Source organism: Hemiscyllium ocellatum, chromosome 9 (genome assembly GCF_020745735.1).
Source record: "Hemiscyllium ocellatum isolate sHemOce1 chromosome 9, sHemOce1.pat.X.cur, whole genome shotgun sequence".
Lineage (NCBI taxonomy): Eukaryota > Metazoa > Chordata > Chondrichthyes > Orectolobiformes > Hemiscylliidae > Hemiscyllium > Hemiscyllium ocellatum.
The window spans coordinates 53995093-54013554 of NC_083409.1; positions in this window are offsets into that span (position 1 = coordinate 53995093).

Sequence of the window (18462 nt, forward strand, 5' to 3'; positions counted from 1 at the left end):
GCAGAGTACACCTGGATTCACCATCTACAGAGGTTGGCATCACATACAGCACCTTTTGGACTAACTTAGAATATAGTCCACCACTTCAGTGCTGGAATTTATGGAGCACCGACACCTCACATTGCAATGTTGCTGCCTGACCATTTTGTTTCAGGGCTAGGCACCCAGCCCATGCTTCTCAGGGCCCTTTGCTTTTCCTCTTAGCACCCAATCATTTTGCATCCACTTGGATACACTACAGCCTCTCTAACTTGCATTGCCTTGCCTTTCTGTACATACAAAGCCAGGCACCTTGTTCTGGCTGTCAGCAGCGATCAGTTCAGGATGGACATATGGCTGTACAATCCTAAGCTACAATGATGTCACACTTACAGTACATGGCAAAACCACTGCATATGTTTCACCCTGATGGCTTGTCTCCAAGTGTAAAGTCCTCAGTCACGTCAAGGGGAAGAGGGCTGTTGCTAGTCAGAGGTAATTGTATTGTCAGTCAAGGGCAGCATCTGACCTCAGTGCAGTGGCTTGGGTACAGTCAGTCAGCTGCTTGGGGCAGTCAGGCTCAGGAATTCCTTTTCAGTACTGTCAAGGGAATGAGCCACAGGCAATCCTGCAAGTCCCATGCAACCAATTTGGGGATTACGATAAGTTGGTTGGGAGCTGCACAGGGACCAGTCAGGAGTTTGATCACTCCAAGTTGGACCCTGGGGACTGTGGTCCATTCCTGTGGTCCGTTCAGTGAAAGTCAAAGGGATTTATCAGGGGCCACTGCCGTGACAGAGAAGCGGATGGAGTCAGTTGTAGGGATTGGAGGCAGCATGCTGATTGTGACAGGGAAATGCAGCATCTAATGTGGGCAGGTGATAGTGCATTGGATAGTATGGGTTACAGTGGGATTGGGGGAATCATCAATAGTCACCACCAGCCTGGAATCACCACAGGACAATGCAGCATAATGGTTGGCATGACTGAAATGAAGGCTCAGGGCCCAGGGGCTAATGTTGAGAGATGAAAACTTAAATGAGACAGCTGATTGGAAAGTGGAAGCTCAAAACTGAAGGTTACAACAGTTAATACAAGGAAGAAAGGAACATCAATGTTTAGGAGAGAACTTCATTACAAACCTGAGCCTGTCACTCACTCTGTAACACATGACCTGAGTTGACTTCCATCCTCATCCTATTCACAAATGTGTAATGGAGATGGAAAATTGCTATGATCACAGCCGGAGTGGGTGTGTAAACGGTTCATTCTGTCTGAGCATGCATACTCTACCTGTTAACAACATGAGACCATTTGAAGGACCGTTGTACTCATCAGACAATTACACATTCCAGGTTGAAACTATCTGCAATTCTCACATATGCAGAGTCCAACTGTGTGGGATAAAAACCCTGGAGACAAGCAAGCCCAACCATCTCAGTTATCATTACAGATTGAACAGAATCATTACCGTGAAGCACATTTTTTCACAGGCAATCTTAAAATAGACAACCACGGGCCATAATTTGCAAAACCAATCCAAGATTTATTGGGTTCTACAATGGGAAGGGGCTCTCACCTTGTACTATAAATATCTAACGATGTGCTTTTATTTACAATATTATCTTTTATGGGTGATGTGGTTGGTTTCAGTGGTGCTACCACACTTACAATCTCTTACTGTACTTGCTTATGCTGCAAATATCCAAATCAGGTCCTTATGCCAAAGGCTGATGGAAAGGCATTCCCATGGCTTTGCTTATTGGAGTCCTCCATGTCCCACTGTTTGAGGATCTGTCCTAAACTGGCATTTGTTTTGTGATGTGAATACTGACTGCTCACATTACGAAGCACCTCTTCTGTTTCTGATATCGTTCAAACAGGTTTGTTGGAACCATGACTGATGTCTTTGCTGTGGCCACAGTGCCATGAAGGTACAGAAAAATTGAAGAAGAACAGATGCACTAGCAGGTCCAGAGCCAATAGCAACATCCAGCAGATGCTGAACAGCTTCCACATGAAGACAGCACAGCTGACGGTTACCTCAGGATGAGTCAGGCATTTTATGGTGTGGCGCAATCTGCTGGAGCAGGACCTGTGACCTGTACGGATGTGTGACCATCCTATCCCTGGTGCCTGTCACGGTGATAGTTGTGAGTGAGGGTGGCAGATGCTGGAGATTATAATCAAGATTCAAATGGTGCTGGAAATGCACAGCAGGTCAGGCAGCATCCGAGGAACAGGAAAATCGGCATTTCGGGCAGGAGCCCTTCACCAGATCACAGGCTTCCTCTCATTTCCCCAGGATGAATTGCTGTTCCAGTCTGGTCAGTAGGCTTTGCCAACATCACTGGCTTCCCCCAGGTCCAGGTGTCATGACTCACTGGGATAACACACTGGAAATCAAGCCCTGCTACTCCCAGGGAGACCACAAAAGTTAAACACTCTAAAATTCCCCGCTGTACCTGGTTTCCAGACATAGGTTGATTAAAAAGCATGGACCAGCTTTCTGTACTTAACAAGAATTACAGATTATTAACACTAGCTGAACAGTTATAAACCATCAGCAGATAACACTGTAAATTAAAATGTTAATCCTTTCATAAATTCTCCCTTACACGAACAAGCACATATAAGCACATGCACACACAAACAGACAGGGAAAAACAGGTCATAAGTGGTTGCATGGCACCTGTGGGACTGCCCCGGCCCATTGCCTCTGACTGTAGGGATATGGACTATCTGACCCTAACTGCCTGAAGCAGCCAACTATTCATGTCCACACTATTGGACTGAGATCAAATGCTGCCCTTGACCAGCTATACAAACAACAACTGAGTGATGACAGTGAGGAAAGGGAAATGGGAAACTACTGAGGCACTAACCCTGATTTATCAGTCTTCCTTAGACTCAGGGAATTGGAGAATTGCAAAAGTTGCATCCTTGTTCAAAAACAGAGTGTTAAGTCCAGCTAATGCAGACCAGTCAGTTTATTTTGCTGGTGGGGAAACTTCCAGAAACAATAATTCAGAGCAAAATTAATAGTCACATGGACAATTGCAAGTTCATTAAGGAAAGGAAGCATGGATTCCTAAACGGAAAATCATGTTGAACCAACTTGCTGGAATTTTCTGAAAAGCTATGTGAGCAGTTTGCTGAGAGAACGTTGTTGATATTGTATAAACAGATTTCCAAAAGGCATCTGGTACAGCAGCAACATATACATAAAACTGGCTAAGTGTTAGGAAATAAGTAATGGTTAATGGATATTTTGTAGCCTGAAGAAAAGTTTATCATGGAGTTTCCCAGAGATCAATACTGAGACCTTCTTTTTCTGATAAATATCAATGACCTAGACCTTGGTTTACAGGGCACAGTTTCAAAGTATGTGGACAAGGAAGCATCATGTGCTAAGGATAATATAGAATTTCAACAGAACATGGATGGGTTAGTGGATTGGACAAATAGATGGAAAATGTCGAGAAGTGAATTGAATTGAATTGAATTTATTGTCACATGCACCGAGGCACAGTGAAAAGCTTTGTCTTGCAAGCAATATAGGCAGATCACAGAGTTAAGTAGCATAGATAGTAAATAATAGGTAAACAGTGGCAAAAACAAAAAACACAGGTGCAGGCGAATGTTAAGAGTTTGTGAGTCTGTTCAGTATTCTCACAACAGTAGGGTAGAAACTGTTTCAACTGGCTGATGTGTGTGTGTGTTCAGGTTTCTGCACCTTCTTCCCAATGGTAGAGGTTGTAGAAAAACATTGCCAGGGTGGAATGGATCTTTGAAAATACTGGAGGTCTTCCATTGACAGCAGGCCTGGTAGATGGATTCTATAGATGGGAGCTTTGCCTTTGTGATTGTCTGGGCCAAGTTCACCATTCTCTGTAACCATCTCCGATCTTGAATGGTACAGTTGCCATACCAGGTAGTGATACATCCAGACAGAATACTCTCGATGGCACACCTACAAAAGTTGGCAAGGGTATTTGCTGTCGTGCCAAATTTCCTCAGCTGCCTGAGGAAGAAGAGATGCTGTTGGGCCTTTGTAACCAGTGCGTCCACATGAAGACTCCAAGAAAGCTTGTTGTGGATGACCACTCCCAGGAGCTTGACACTCTCCAATCGTTCCACCTCTGTGCTGCTAATGCGTAGGGGGGCATGAGTAACATCCCGCTGAAAGTCAATAATGAGTTCCTTGGTTTAGCTGGCATTGAGAGCTAGGATGTTCTCAGTGCACCATTTTCACAGGTCTTCCACCTCCCATCCATAGTCTGTTTCATTGCCATCTGAGATTTGACCGATTATGGTAGTGTCATCAGCGAACTTGTAAATGGCATTAGTCTGGTATTTGGTGATGCAGTCATGGGTATACGGTGAGTAAAGTGGGGGCTGAGTATGCATCCCTGGAGGTGTTCCAGTGCTGAGTGTTAGTGAGGATGAAATATTGTCCCAATCTTCACTAATTGTGGCCTTTGGGTCAGGAAACTGAGGATCCAGTTGCACAGAGTGGGGCTTAGTCCGAGATCACTAAGTTCAGTAATCAGTCTTGAGGGGATAATAGTATTGTAGGCTGAACCGAAGTCAATGAGTAGGATTCTTACGTGGCTGTTCTTGATGTCAAGACGTTCCAGGGAGTAGTGAAGGGCAAATGATATGGCATCTGACATGGTTCTGTTAGTCCGATAGACAAATTGGAGTGGGTCAAGAGTAGTGGGGAGGCTGGAGTTGATTAATGCCATGACTAGCCTTTCAAAGCAAATGTGAAGTGATTTATTTTAGTATGAGGGGGATAGAGAGACAATTCAAAATAGGGGCTACAACTCTCATGGAGGTGTATTATCAGATGTATATGTGCATAAATTATTAAAGGTGGTAGAACAAATGGAGAGAGTAGTTAATAAAACATATAGTTTCCTGGGCTTTACTAGTAGAGCATTAAGTACAAGAGCTTGTATGAGTCACTATTCGTTTCAGTTGTTTTTCATCCTAGCTGCCGTATTTCAGGAAGAATATGAAGGTACTTAAAAAGAGAGCAGAAAGGACAATAATTCCAGGAATGAGAACTTCAATTATGAACATAGATTGGGGAAGTTAGGTCTCCCTTTCTCGGAGAAAAGAAGGCTAAGGGGAGATTTGGTAGAAGTATTCAAAATCATGAAGAGGCTGGATGGAGTTGATAGGGAGAATTTTTTTCCACTGTGAAAGGATCAAGAATGGGAGGACACAGATTTAAAATATCTAATAAAAGACATAACTGTGACAGGAGGAATGAGTAGTTAGGATAAAAACTCTCTTGTCAGGGAGTTTGGTGGAGGCAGGTTCAGTTGAGGCTTTCAATACTGATGTAAATAAAATAGATGACTGAAAAGAAAGAATTTCAGAGTTACCAGGAGGAGACAGCAAATGGCACTGGGTGTGCTGCTGATTGGAAAAGCAGTGATGGGCCAAATGGCCTTCTTTTCAGATACTGAAACTCGTGATTCTGATTAGTCCTCTTCCATTTTTCACTGTTTCAGTTCATTTGAAACCTTATAATTGTGGGCGGACACTAAAATTGGCAGCATGCTCATCAAAGTTTTAAACAATCAGTGTGGTGTTTGGGAGTTGTTTGCAGGATCTTGGGAGAGCAATTTACTCTTCTTTGATTAATGTAATTCCGTTAAGTCTAGCTGAGGGGGCATCGACCTACTACTTCATGTCAATGCTACATGGAAATGGTAGTCCAAATTATTTGCTTGAGTCTCTGGAGAAGGACTGGAACACATGACTTCCTACCTCAAGAGGTGGGAGTGTACCATTCATACAAGGCTGGCACTGAGTACCTACAACTAAGGTATTATCTATGGTTATTGATCTCCTAGCTATATTCACAGAAGGAGAAAAGGTTTCAACATTTACGTCATTCAGGAATAGTTTGGTTTAGTGCATATTAAGGAAATTGAAGCCTTTCATCATGGTAAACAATGCGTTATTGAAGATTCAGTTGTAAATAAGGCCTTGTGAATAAATTTTGGATCATTATCTTAAGGTATTGCTGTCAAAAGAGGTCAATAACAGGCAGGCCAGGATGTGAAAGTCACTATTTGTGTGACGGTTGCATAGCAATCAATGGTTTTGGTGTTTTCATCAACATGTTTAATATGATAAAGGGAATTGATAGGGTAGATATTATTTCCACAGTTGAGGGAATTTAGAACATGAGAGTATAATCTTAAAATTACAGCTACCTGGAATCAGGAAGCACTTTTCAATGTGGGAATTGGGAGTGATCTCCTCCCCTCTCTCTAAATGGCTGCAAATGCTAGGTTTATTGAAATTTCCAAGACTGAGATTGACAGATTTTTTTTAGCAGCTGATATCAAGAGACATGAAGCAGAGATGGGTAAATAGAATTGTTGAGTTGTAGCTGAATGGTGAGTTGTAAGGAGCTGTACAGTCTCTTTGAGTTCATATTATCAAGTTTGCTGTGGTTTTAGATCAGTAATATTCATTATTTCAATGAGTTCATGACAGAACATGTATTCACGTCTGAGGAATGAGAGAAATGAGAGAACTCAAACATCACTGACAATAGTTAAAGAGGACTTGCACCTTCTTGATACACTGTGGCTTTCTGGAGAGCTGGAGATACTGGATACTTACAAGAATGTTGCAATGCAACCTGATTCACCTGGGTTCAAGCAGAAGAAAGAAGATGGGGTACAAAGCCTCGTTGACAACGTCTATGAAAAATGTGAATGTGATGAGTAAAGCATTCAGCACTGTTTGCAAAACCAGAAGAGCTTTTAATGACTGCACCAAGACTACCAAGAGGATGTCTCAGCACTCACCTCAACAATTCATTGTTTACATCTAAATAAACCTCAATACACCTTCTTCCCTTCCCCTCCCTATTATCACCGCACTTCTCACCACATCCTGCTCACACACTCCACACCTCCTCCCCCTCTCAGTGCTATTGTAGCCCTCACTTCCCCACACCTCTCATCTTGCACACAGCATCTGCACAATTCCACATGACTCACATCAAATCAGCTCATGAGGTTAAAACAAGTACATTCCCTTATTCCACACAGGAGCAGGTTGTACACAGCATGCTCAACCTGCAGGTGACAAATGGAGGTGGTCATAAGCATCAATACATCCTCTCCCCCCTGCAGCAGCAGGGCCATATCCTGACATGCAGGAAAGCCCATCATTGCTGCGGTCAGTGAAAATACTTGAGGAAACATGACAAGTTTGCCCTTTGGACACATTTAGTGGACAGAACTAAATTTACTTTAAACTAACCATTCTGAAGTGTTGCATTGCATTTGCTTAAATTTATTTTAATAATGAAGGATGATTCAGATTTTGCTATCAAAAGGTCAATAGCCCATTCCACACTTCCCGACTCAGGCGACAGACTGTGTGGAGTTTGCACGTTCTCCCCGTGTTTGCGTGGGTTTCCTCCGGGTGCTCCAGTTTCCTCCCACAGTCCAAAGATGTGCGGGTCAGGTGGATTGGCCGTGCTAAATTGCCCGTAGTGTTGGGTAGGGGGTAAATGTAGGGGTATGGGTGGGTTGCGCTTCGGCAGGTCGGTGTGGACTTGCTGGGCCGAAGGGCCTGTTTCCACACTGTAAGTAATCTAATTATCTAATAACACAATAAAACCTGATATGCGTGTTTCTATTATCTATCAGAACATTGCACCCTAGAAGAGCTTCTTTTCCTGATCATGAATAAACAATGTAATCCACCATTAGTTGCTTGTACTGTTTAATATTACATTCTGTGTGCCTAGGGATCTTACAAGACCATATTTCTAAATTCTTAATTGTCAACCAAACTACATTACTCATCAGGTAAGCAAACAGTACTTTCAGCCTGACAGCTTCAAAATGAATTGCCTTTGTGTCAAACCAAGGGACAATAAGATGGGAGGGCTGCCTGAAAAAGAATCCATGTTTCACAAAACAATTGAAATATATGTGAACAACAGCATGCAAAGTGAAAACATTAGCAAGCGTGAGTTGGACCGAAGGATCTGTTTCTATGCTGTATGACTGTATGACTCAATTACTTCCCAAACAGGAATCTGCAAAAAAGACTGCAATTAAACAAACTCTGGTCATTTCAACAGAGAGACTGAAGTCAACTGAATTTGAGAACGAGCATATGTCCATGAACACTCTGAACTGAGGAATTGTTATTCAAGTATTTAAATCCAGATCGTTAACTGACAAAAAGATAAAGAAGACACTGACATCTTTTGATGATATATTTAAAGAAATTGACAACAATTTTTAAAAAATCATCAGATCATGAAATGTCACAGCCTGATTCAAAAAGGAATATCGCTTCCTGGAGAACTTTTTGGCTACTTCCTCATTGATATTTATACATTTTCAGAATTTTGTGAATATGGAGCTTTACAACAAGCACTAATTAAAGACAGGATTGTTATTGGAACTTTTAATTCATTTTTTGTCAGGTCTTCTACAATGAAAGGAAGGCCTCACAGTGGATCAGATGGTCAAGATTGTATTAAAAACTGAGGTTCAGAAATGCCACAAAAAAATCTGGGCAACAGAATGACATGTTTACTCCAGCAAGCCAACTCGCAATTTCATAAAATACAAACACTCCAAATAGTCACATGATAACTTTTGACGCCAGGAGTCCACACTTGCCTTCATTGCTCAGTCCTTTGAGGATAGGAATTGTGAAGTTGTGTTGAGGTTGTACAGGACATTGTTGAAGCCTCTTCTGGAATGCTGTGTCCAGCTCTGGTCGCCCAGTTATAGGAAGAAAATTATTAAGCTGGAGAGGGTTCAGAAGAGATTTACCAGGATGTTGCTGGGAACAGAGTGTTTGTGTTATATAGAAAGGTTGGATGGGTTAGAACTTGTTTAATTGGAGTGTTGGAGGTTTATAACATCATGAGGGGTACAGATAGGGTTAACGGTAAATGCCTTTTCACTAGGGCGAGGGATCACAAGGCTAGAATTCATATTTTTAAGGTGAGAGGAGGGAGATTTAAAAAAGACATGGGAGCAAATCTTTTAACACAGAGGGTGGTTCACATACAGAATGAACTTTCTAAGGAAGTGGTGGATGTGGACACAGTTACAACGTTTAAAAGACACTTTAAATAACTACATTAATAGCAAAGGTTTGGGGGAATAGTGGTCCGGAGCAAGCAGGGTGGGACTAGCTTAGTCTAGAATTATGTTCGGCATGGACTGGTTGGACTGAAGGTCTGTTTCCCTGCTGTATGACTCTATGGCTCTGTGACAAGAACATGTATCCTTAGTGAATGATGTATCTCATTGTGAAGAAATACTGTAGTTATTCCTTGGGGAAAGTTAAAAATCACACAGCACCAGGTTATACTCCAACAGGTTTATTTGGAAGGACAAGCTTTTGGAGCACTGCTCCTTCATCAGGTGGCTAGAATTGATAGTAAAACATCAAAGTATCATACAACTGATGTGAAGTATTGAACAAACCTAAATTGCTGTTAAGTCTTTAATCACTTAGAATGGAGATGCAGGCTTTGATTGATTAATATGTAAATCCCAGAACTTCTTTCAAGTCACAGTCCTGAAGGAACTTAAGGTTTTATCAGTATGAAAGAAAGGTTACAGCTCAGCTCAGACAATGCATTAAAGATGTGGTTAAAGTCTGTCTGCATCCAAACTTGAGTCAGACAAATTCACTCCATAGACTTTGCATTTGCAGATTTGTATTTGGAGATACATTCTATTTTGGTTGAAAGCACACAATCTGTAGGCAGTCAGACATGTGACATTTTATAAATTCCTACTTTGGAAATAGAACCAGTCTGACTCAAAATTGGGACACAGACAAACTCTAACTCTTTAATGCATTGCCTGAGCTGAGATGTCACCATTTTTTTACACTGATAAAACCTTAAGCTATCTTGGGACTATGACTTGAAAGAAGTTATGGGATTTATCCATTCATCAACTGAAACCTGCATCCCCATTCTAAGTGATTAAAGACTTAACAGCAATTTAGGTTTGTTCAATACATTGCATCAGTATTATGACACTTTGATCTTTTACTGTAAATTCTGTGTTCTAAGACCCTGCCCCATTAGCTACCTCATGAAGGAGCAGTGCTCTGAAAGCTTGTATTTCCAAATAAACCTGTTGGACTTTAACCTGGTGTTGTGCAATTTTTAACTTTGTCCACCTCAGTCCAACAACAGCACCTCCACATCATTCCTTGCAGAAATCACTGATCCTTATGAACTAGATGTATCAGAACTCAATTATCTCAATAGGTATTCAATTCAATTCAAGCTTGATACAGTAGCAAGTGTCACTATATCATCTGGCCAAACACTTTGGTTGGAAAAAGTAAATAACCTACCAATTTGATGCCACATGGTACAGATGAAACAACCCCTAAGATTAAAAGTATGTGAATGTTCAATAAGATATAAAGATTTTCAGCTGGCAAAACATACTGAAGTCATCCAGATCCAGAACACTTCACTTCTGAGCAGGAAGGCATATTTTGCTGTAAAAGCTTGAAATTGGAGGAATGATTACAACCATCTGGGAAACCTTCGGTCATTGATCAACTTGATGTATGTCAACAACAAGAGGATATTATACATCTGAAAAGAATGCTGACTGAACCCAAAATGAAGCACACACCAACTGAGGTGGGCTATGCTGATGTCAAACTATTGTTACACATTATCAACGTTTTTAAAAAATGACCAAATTTCATAAAGCTGAAAGAACTGTTCACTTGTTCCTCAGCTATGGAAAACTCTTTAGGACTTGACTTCCAGGAAACTCTGATAAAACCACCATCAGAATCCAATGATGAATTCTTAACATAATCAATCTAGAGAACACAACTATTATGAGAAGAGAAATAAAAGAAATTGCTAGATAAACTCAGCAAATTATGGAGCGAGAAATAATTAACATTTTGAATCCAAAGTTTCAGTTTGAAAGAAGAGTTATTCTGAACTTGAAGCAACTCTGTTTCTGTCTGCACAGATAATGTGAAACGTGCTGAGGGTCTCCAGCTTTTTCTGTTTTAGCTCAGACAACCAGCATCCATAGTAGTTTGCTTTAACTTGTTCACAGATCATGCTAACACTTCTCAACAGTGCCACTGATAATAACAAATCTCAGAAAAATGATGACTCCAGCTGGAAAAACATCCAAGTCACCTTTTATTTACACATGGAAGTTCTTGACACTGATCCAGCTCCATTAGAGCCAATTAGAGTGAGCAGGATGTCTGACACTCCTGTTTATATCTGTCAGTTAGGGCTCCCTGATTGTACCAAATTAGCAGCCCCAGTCAGGGAACTCATATCCTATGCGTTCCACATGATTTTCCTCATTACATTCATTACATCCCTCTCCTCTGAGTCTGAGGACAAAGGCCAGTTCATTTTTTGTAGCTCCTCCTGGGGTTTTTAGCGCTGGGTCAGATTCCTCTTACTCTTCCTGCACAGTAGCTCATCTCTTGCGTCTGGCGCATCTTGGAAAACATTCACTCGTGCCTTTGGGCGGAAAACGCATCCAAGTGGTGACATCAACTGTATCTATCTCAGATTCCACGGTATCTTCAACACTTGACAGAGAGGGAGAACCCATGGATTCCAGAACAGTCGGAAAGGCTGTTGAGGAGCTGGGTACATTTTGCACTCACACTGTTTGTACATTTGCAACTTTCATTTGGCCCATGTGCTTGTTCACTCAAATGTTATATGTCACTGGATCCACCCTTGTGCTGATCATGCTTCTTATCCATGCAAGGCCATTCCCATTGTTCCTAGACCAAATTTTGTTCCTGAAATAAACTGTGTCTCTCACTTAGTGGAATCTTGTGTCCAGCATTGGCATTCCGAAGACTGTATCACACTCCCCCCACCTTTCAAGGTCCGGGAAGATAAGATTTAACCTGGTTCAGAGTCTTGTCCCGATTACCAACTCTACTGAAGCTATCCTTATAGTTGCATACAGGGTGGTCCTGTAAGCAAATAGGAATGAGGACAGTTTGGTATCTAGTGAAGCTGTAAGCTATGTCACTAAGCCTGCCTTCAAAGTTTGGACTGCTCTTTCTGCCTGACCATGGGATGATGGATGAAATAGAGGTGTCCTTTTATGTCGACCACCATTCGAATTTTGGAAATACCAAATTCCCTGCTGGCAAACAATGGCCTGTTATCTGAGACCAACACTTCTGGAAGTCCATGCATTACAAAAAATGTGTGTAGCTTTTCTATTGTCCTCCCCATGTTGGACGAATGAACAAGACACATCCAGACACTTTGAATGGGTGTCCACAATGACTGAGAACATTGAGCCCATTGAGAGGACCTGCATAGTCAATACGTAACTTACCAGCCATTCCCACGAATGTTGGGGACCTCCTGGCAGTTTTGTCTGTCTTTGTTGGCACTCTGGGCAATGCCCAACCAATGCAGTGATGTCTGCATCCAATCCTGGTCACCAGACATAACTTCTCACCAATATCTTTAATTTGGAAATGCCTGGATGACTCTAGTGGAGATCAGCCTTAATCTGGCAGGGACCTTTGCTTGGAATAATCACTCTTGCTTCTTATAATAACATGCTGTCTCTGTCATGGATCAGGCCAGACCCCCTCAAAACATTTCACGGAAGTAGCCCGAACCCTAACTTTGCGAGATGCTTTAATCAGGTGTAACGCGAATATTCCAGGAGGGCTGTAACTGGCCCAACCACTCAGGTTTAAATGAAACAGAATTTATTTGCAAGATTATTGAATGAAACACAAACAAAAGAGAACAGAATATAGAATAACTTAACCTATCCAAAAACCCAACAAACTATCCCAACTTCATGATGCTGTTACAAATTCCTGCAACAATCCCCATAAAAAGGCATTGGCAAAAAAGATCAAAACAAACACAGGGTCTTACAAGAGAGATGTCAGAGAGAGAGAGAGATGGCTGAGAGATTCAGCATGTAGCTGTTTCTTTCACCAGCAGCCTCAAAACTGACTGCTTACTAAAACCAAACCAAACCAAACCAGGCCAGAGAAAAGCTAAGCTGGGAGAACTGGCCTCTCCACTTTCATTATACAAGTGTTTGCTTTAAAACTTAAAAGTTTCTTCAAGCCAGACATTTTGGAACTTGCCTTGTACAACACTTCTGAAAAAAATCCAAGGACAATACAACCTTGTTAAAGGAACAGCTTCATCACAACTCTTCCCTTAAAGAAAACCCATACATACCCAAAGAAGGCTTCAGTTTAAAACCCCTTAATCTTACACTGCTTATACACTACAACAACATATACATTACATTGACTATAAACATGCACACTAAATTCTATTACAGTCTGTTTTAATCCTGTCATCGAACACATCGTTTCTCATTCAAGGCTCGACAATGTGTTGGCAATCACGTTTTCTCATCCTGCTACATGCACAATTTTCAAACTGAATGGCTGTAACAACAAGCTCCATCTAAACAGTCTGGCATTTTCCTCTTTAAATTTCTCTACAAACTTCAATGGGTTATGATCAGTGTATATGATTGTCTCAGATACATTACTGGTAATATAAACATTGAAATGATGTAATGTCAACACCAAGCTCGAAGCCTCCATTTCAAGTGTCGAATATTTCTGCTGATGAATGTTCAATTTCCTGGAGAAATACCCTTTAGGGTCTTTATACCTTCTCATCGTCTTCCTGTAAGAGCACAGCACCGACACCCACATCACTCACATCGATAGCCACCTTGAATGGCTTTGCATAATTAGGTGTGGCTAATATTGGGCAGTGGTTAACACAGCTTTCAAGCTGTCATAGGCCTTCTGACAGTCCGCTGTCCACTGAATCTTGCCTTTCGTTAGTAATTTAGTGAGTGGAGCAGCAACACTGCTAACATTTGGTTCGAATTTTTGATAAAATCCACTCAATCCCAGAAATTGAAGTTCTGCTCTGTTTGTCGATGGTAAGGGAATCTCCTCAATAACATTTGTTTGTACATTCCGTAGGACCATTTGTCCATGTCCAATAATATGGCCCAGGAAGGTGACTTCGGCTTTGGCAAATTCACTTCTACTCAGGTTTATCACCAAGCCTGTCTCCCGAAGTTGATTGAACAATTCTGATCAATGTTGCAAATGTTCCTTCCATGTGTGACTAAAAATTAGCAAAGTGACTAAAAGCAGAGCATTGTTCACAGCAAACTGCACAGCCTTCAGGATAATATCGACCACAACACCACACAACCCTGTCATGGCAACCACTGCAAGACGTGTCAAAGTGTTGACATAGATATCACCGTTACACGTGGGGACACCACCCACTCTATACATGACAGGTACTCATGTGACTCAGCTAACGCTGTCTATCTCATATGCTGCAGACAAGCATGCTCCAAGATATGGTAAATTGGCAAGACAAAGTAGCCGCTACCACAACGGATGACTGGAACACCGCACAACAATCACTAGACAGGGATGTTCCATCTCAGGCTGGGAATACTTCAGTAGTCAGGGACATTTGGCCTCAGACCTTCGGGTGACCATTCTCTAAGGTGGACTTCTGGATAGGCAACAATGTAGAGTGGATGGGCAGAGGCTGATAGTCAAGTTCGATACCTATGAGGATGACCTCAACGGGACATTGGGTTTTGTCACACTAGAGCTGATCCTACTACACTATGCACTTTCGTACACACACTCACATAAACACACACACACACACACACACACACACACACACACTCTATCAAGCACGCACACACACCAACACACACCAACACACACATTCTCATTCTCTCTCTCCCTCACACGCAAACACACATATAAGTTTATGGGGCGAATTTGCATTTGCAGAATTATATTTGCAGATTGTTCAAAAAACACACAATTTATAGGCAGTCAATCATGTGACATTTTATAAATTCCAACTTTGAAAATAGAACCAGTCTGACTCAAGATTGGAAAACAGACAGATTTTAACTTCACACCTTTAATGCATTGTCTGAGCTGGGATGACAATTTTTAAATGTAAAACCTTAAGTTTTCTCAGGAATGTGACTTGTAAGAATTTCTGGGTTTACATATTAATCAGTTGAAACCTGCAACTCATAAAAGATGAAAGGCTTAACAGCAATCTAGGTTTGTTCAAAATATTGCATCAGTTTTATGACACTATGACCTTTTGCTACAAATTCTGTGCCTTTGATCCTGCTCCATTAGCTACCTGATGAAGGTGCAGCACTCTGAAAGCTTGTACTTCCAAATAAACCTGTTGGACTACAACTTAGTGTTGTGTGATTTTTAACTTTGTCCACCCCAGTCCAACACCCTCACTTCCCTATGACAAAAATCACCAGGTCATCTATATATCCAACATAATTGGATACTCCAGCAATTATCTTATTAATTAGTCTCTGAAATGTGGCTGGTGCATTTTTCATACCAAACCACATGACTTTAAATTGATAGAGAACATTTGGCGTTATGAAATTGAAATTATCTTCATTCTTTCACTGATACCTGCCAGTATCCTATAAGCAAGTCCAACTTAGAAATACAAGTTGCTGTCTGACCTTTTCAATACAGTCTGCCAAATGTGGAATCAGTTACGCATGAATCTTTGTAATTGCATTGACTTTGACTTTTTGAGTTCTTGTCTGGTTCCTGTTTCATACATATATTCTGTGATACTTTGAAATGCTGTCTAGCCCACTCCACTGCTCTATTTAATTGTTACCTAAAATTTGACACATAATCCAAATATGTGGTCTCTGAATTATGGCTTACCAATTTCTCTTTAATTAATTTCAGTGGTCCTCTCACTTCATGCCCAAAAACTAATTCAAATGGACTGAATGTGGTTGATTCGTTTGGTGCATCTCTGATTGCAAGAAGTACAAATGGAATTCCCTTATCCCAATCATCTGGATAGTCTTGACTGTAAGCCCTCAACATGGTCTTTAATATCTGATGCCACCTTTCTAGCACTCTCTGTGATTCTGGATGGTATGCAGTTGATTTGAATTGTGTTATTTCTAAGCTGTCCATAACTTTTGTGAAAAGTTTTGAGGTGAAGTTTGACCCTTGATCTGATTGTATATCTGTGGGTAATCTGTAGCTAGTGAAACATTTGAGTATCTCCTCTACAATCCTTTTAGCTGTGATGTTGTGTAATGGAATGACCACTGGAAAATTAGAGGACACATCCATTATTATCAACAAGTACTGATTCCCACTTTTTGTTTTAGGTAGGTGTCCTAAACAATCAATTAAAACTCTTATAAAAAGTTCTTCCAATGCAGGAATAGGTATTAAAGGTGTGGGTTTTATTACCGCCTGTGGTCTTTTCAATTACCTGATATGTATGACATCTCTGGCAAAATTCAACTACATCCTTGAGCAGTCCAGGCCATTAAAAATACTTTTCTATTTTAGTTAGTGTTTTTCTCATCTCTAAATTACCCCCTAATAGTAATTCATGTGCTACCCACAACATCTCCTTTCCATAACCTATGGGTAACACAACTTTATGAGCTTCTGCCCATTTCTCATCTGCCACAAATATGTGATAGCCTCCATTTCCTCACTAAGACATCATTTTTAAGATAGTAGCACATCAGGATACATCTAGATTCTTCTTCAGTGTATGCTTTTTGACATAATTAGTTTAGTTTCTCATCTTTCTGCTGTAGTTTGGTTAATTTCTCTGAACTAAATGTGGTGCTTTGTCATCCATCTGTTCCTGGTTTGTCTCAACCATCTGATCAAACAGAGTCTTGGCTAATTCCACTTCAACTTTGTTATGTATACTTTGGACTTTCTGTTTCAACTGGTGACTTTGTGACCCCGTTCCCACACACTTTGGAAAAATCCCAGGGTATGTGTCCTGTAGTAGTTCAGTTGCTGGAGTTTTCACTGACTTTTCAACTACAATAGGCAGCACTCCTACCTGTGAGCCAGCTGTATCATGAGCAAGGACAAATTGTATTCCTGGTGCTGAGAGTTTATCCAGTATTCTTACCATGACTTTTCCACTTTTCACTGGACACTCGTTGCTCACTGAATTCCCATTACTAGTACCTTTTCTGGAAATAGTCCTTCAGATGCACATATGTCCTCAACTTTAAAATCAAAGGTTGAGAGGATCCTATATCTCTTAATATTGTAACCTCTTTACCTGCTGCTCCTGGCCTATGCAAGTAAACTTTACCTTCTCAGTGGTATGGTTTAAGAAGATCTGGCACTTCCTCCTTAACCATCTCTGACCAGATTGTACATTCTGGTGCAATGCTTTAGCCTCCACTGTGCTTTCCATTACAAATCCAACAGAATTCACTGGCTTATCCTATTTTCCTTCGTCTGGCTTCCCAGTGCTTTTCCTAACCCACCAATCCTGTGATTTCATGTGACCTACATTATTGCAGTGACAACACTGGATCTTTTTAACTTCTCTTTCCCTTTCAAGGGTTTCCTTTTCACCCTGTGGCAAGTTATCCTTATAATCTTCACCGAGAACTACCTTTCCCTTCTCTACTCCCCAATTTCTACCCCTCACTGATTGAAATTGGTTTTGGAAACCAACCCTAAGATTTATGAACCAACTCATAATCATCAGCCAATTCAACTGCTAGTCTTGCTTTTTTTAACTCTCTGCTCTTCCACAGGAGTTCTCACTACTTCAGGAAGTGAATTGTTGAACTCCTCCAAATAATTGTCTCTCTAAGAGCATCACAGATTTGCTCCATTTTCAATGCGGAGAAAGTGAGGACTGCAGATGCTGGGGATCAGAGCTTAAAAATGTAATGCTGGAATAATTCCTGAAGAAGGGCTTATGCCCGAAACGTCGATTCTCCTTCTCCTTTGATGCTGCCTGACCTGCTGCGCTTTTCCAGCAACACATTTTTAAGCTCCATTTTTAATGCCTATACCCAACTATCAAAATTACTTTATTCGATCCTTTCAAACTCAGTGTAGGTTTGACCAGAGTCCCTCATTTAATTCTTGAAGTGTTGTCTGTTGGCGTCTGGCACAAGCACATATGCATTTAAGATGGCTTTCTTCACCTCCACATACACTCCAGGTACCTCCTCTGGTAGTGATGCGAACAGTTCACTAGCTCTACCTATGTTTTGTCTGGCTAAACAAAACCCACATGGTCACCGGCCACTGAATTTGTTTATCCAACTTTTCAAATGAGATGAAAAAGGTTTCTACATCCTTCTCATCAAATTTAGACAATGCTTGAATATATTTAAACAGATTCTCACCAGGCCTTCAGCTACCATAGATTTTCTCATACCCACTCACCAATGAAACAGATGTGTTGGTATTGGCCTCCATTAGAACCGGGTGACCTTTTAACCGGATGTTTATTTTGATTGGTTCTGACTTGGATGTTGCTAAGCAATTTAACTGTTCCAAACCAAAAGTAAGTAGATTTTCTAGGGTGTACCC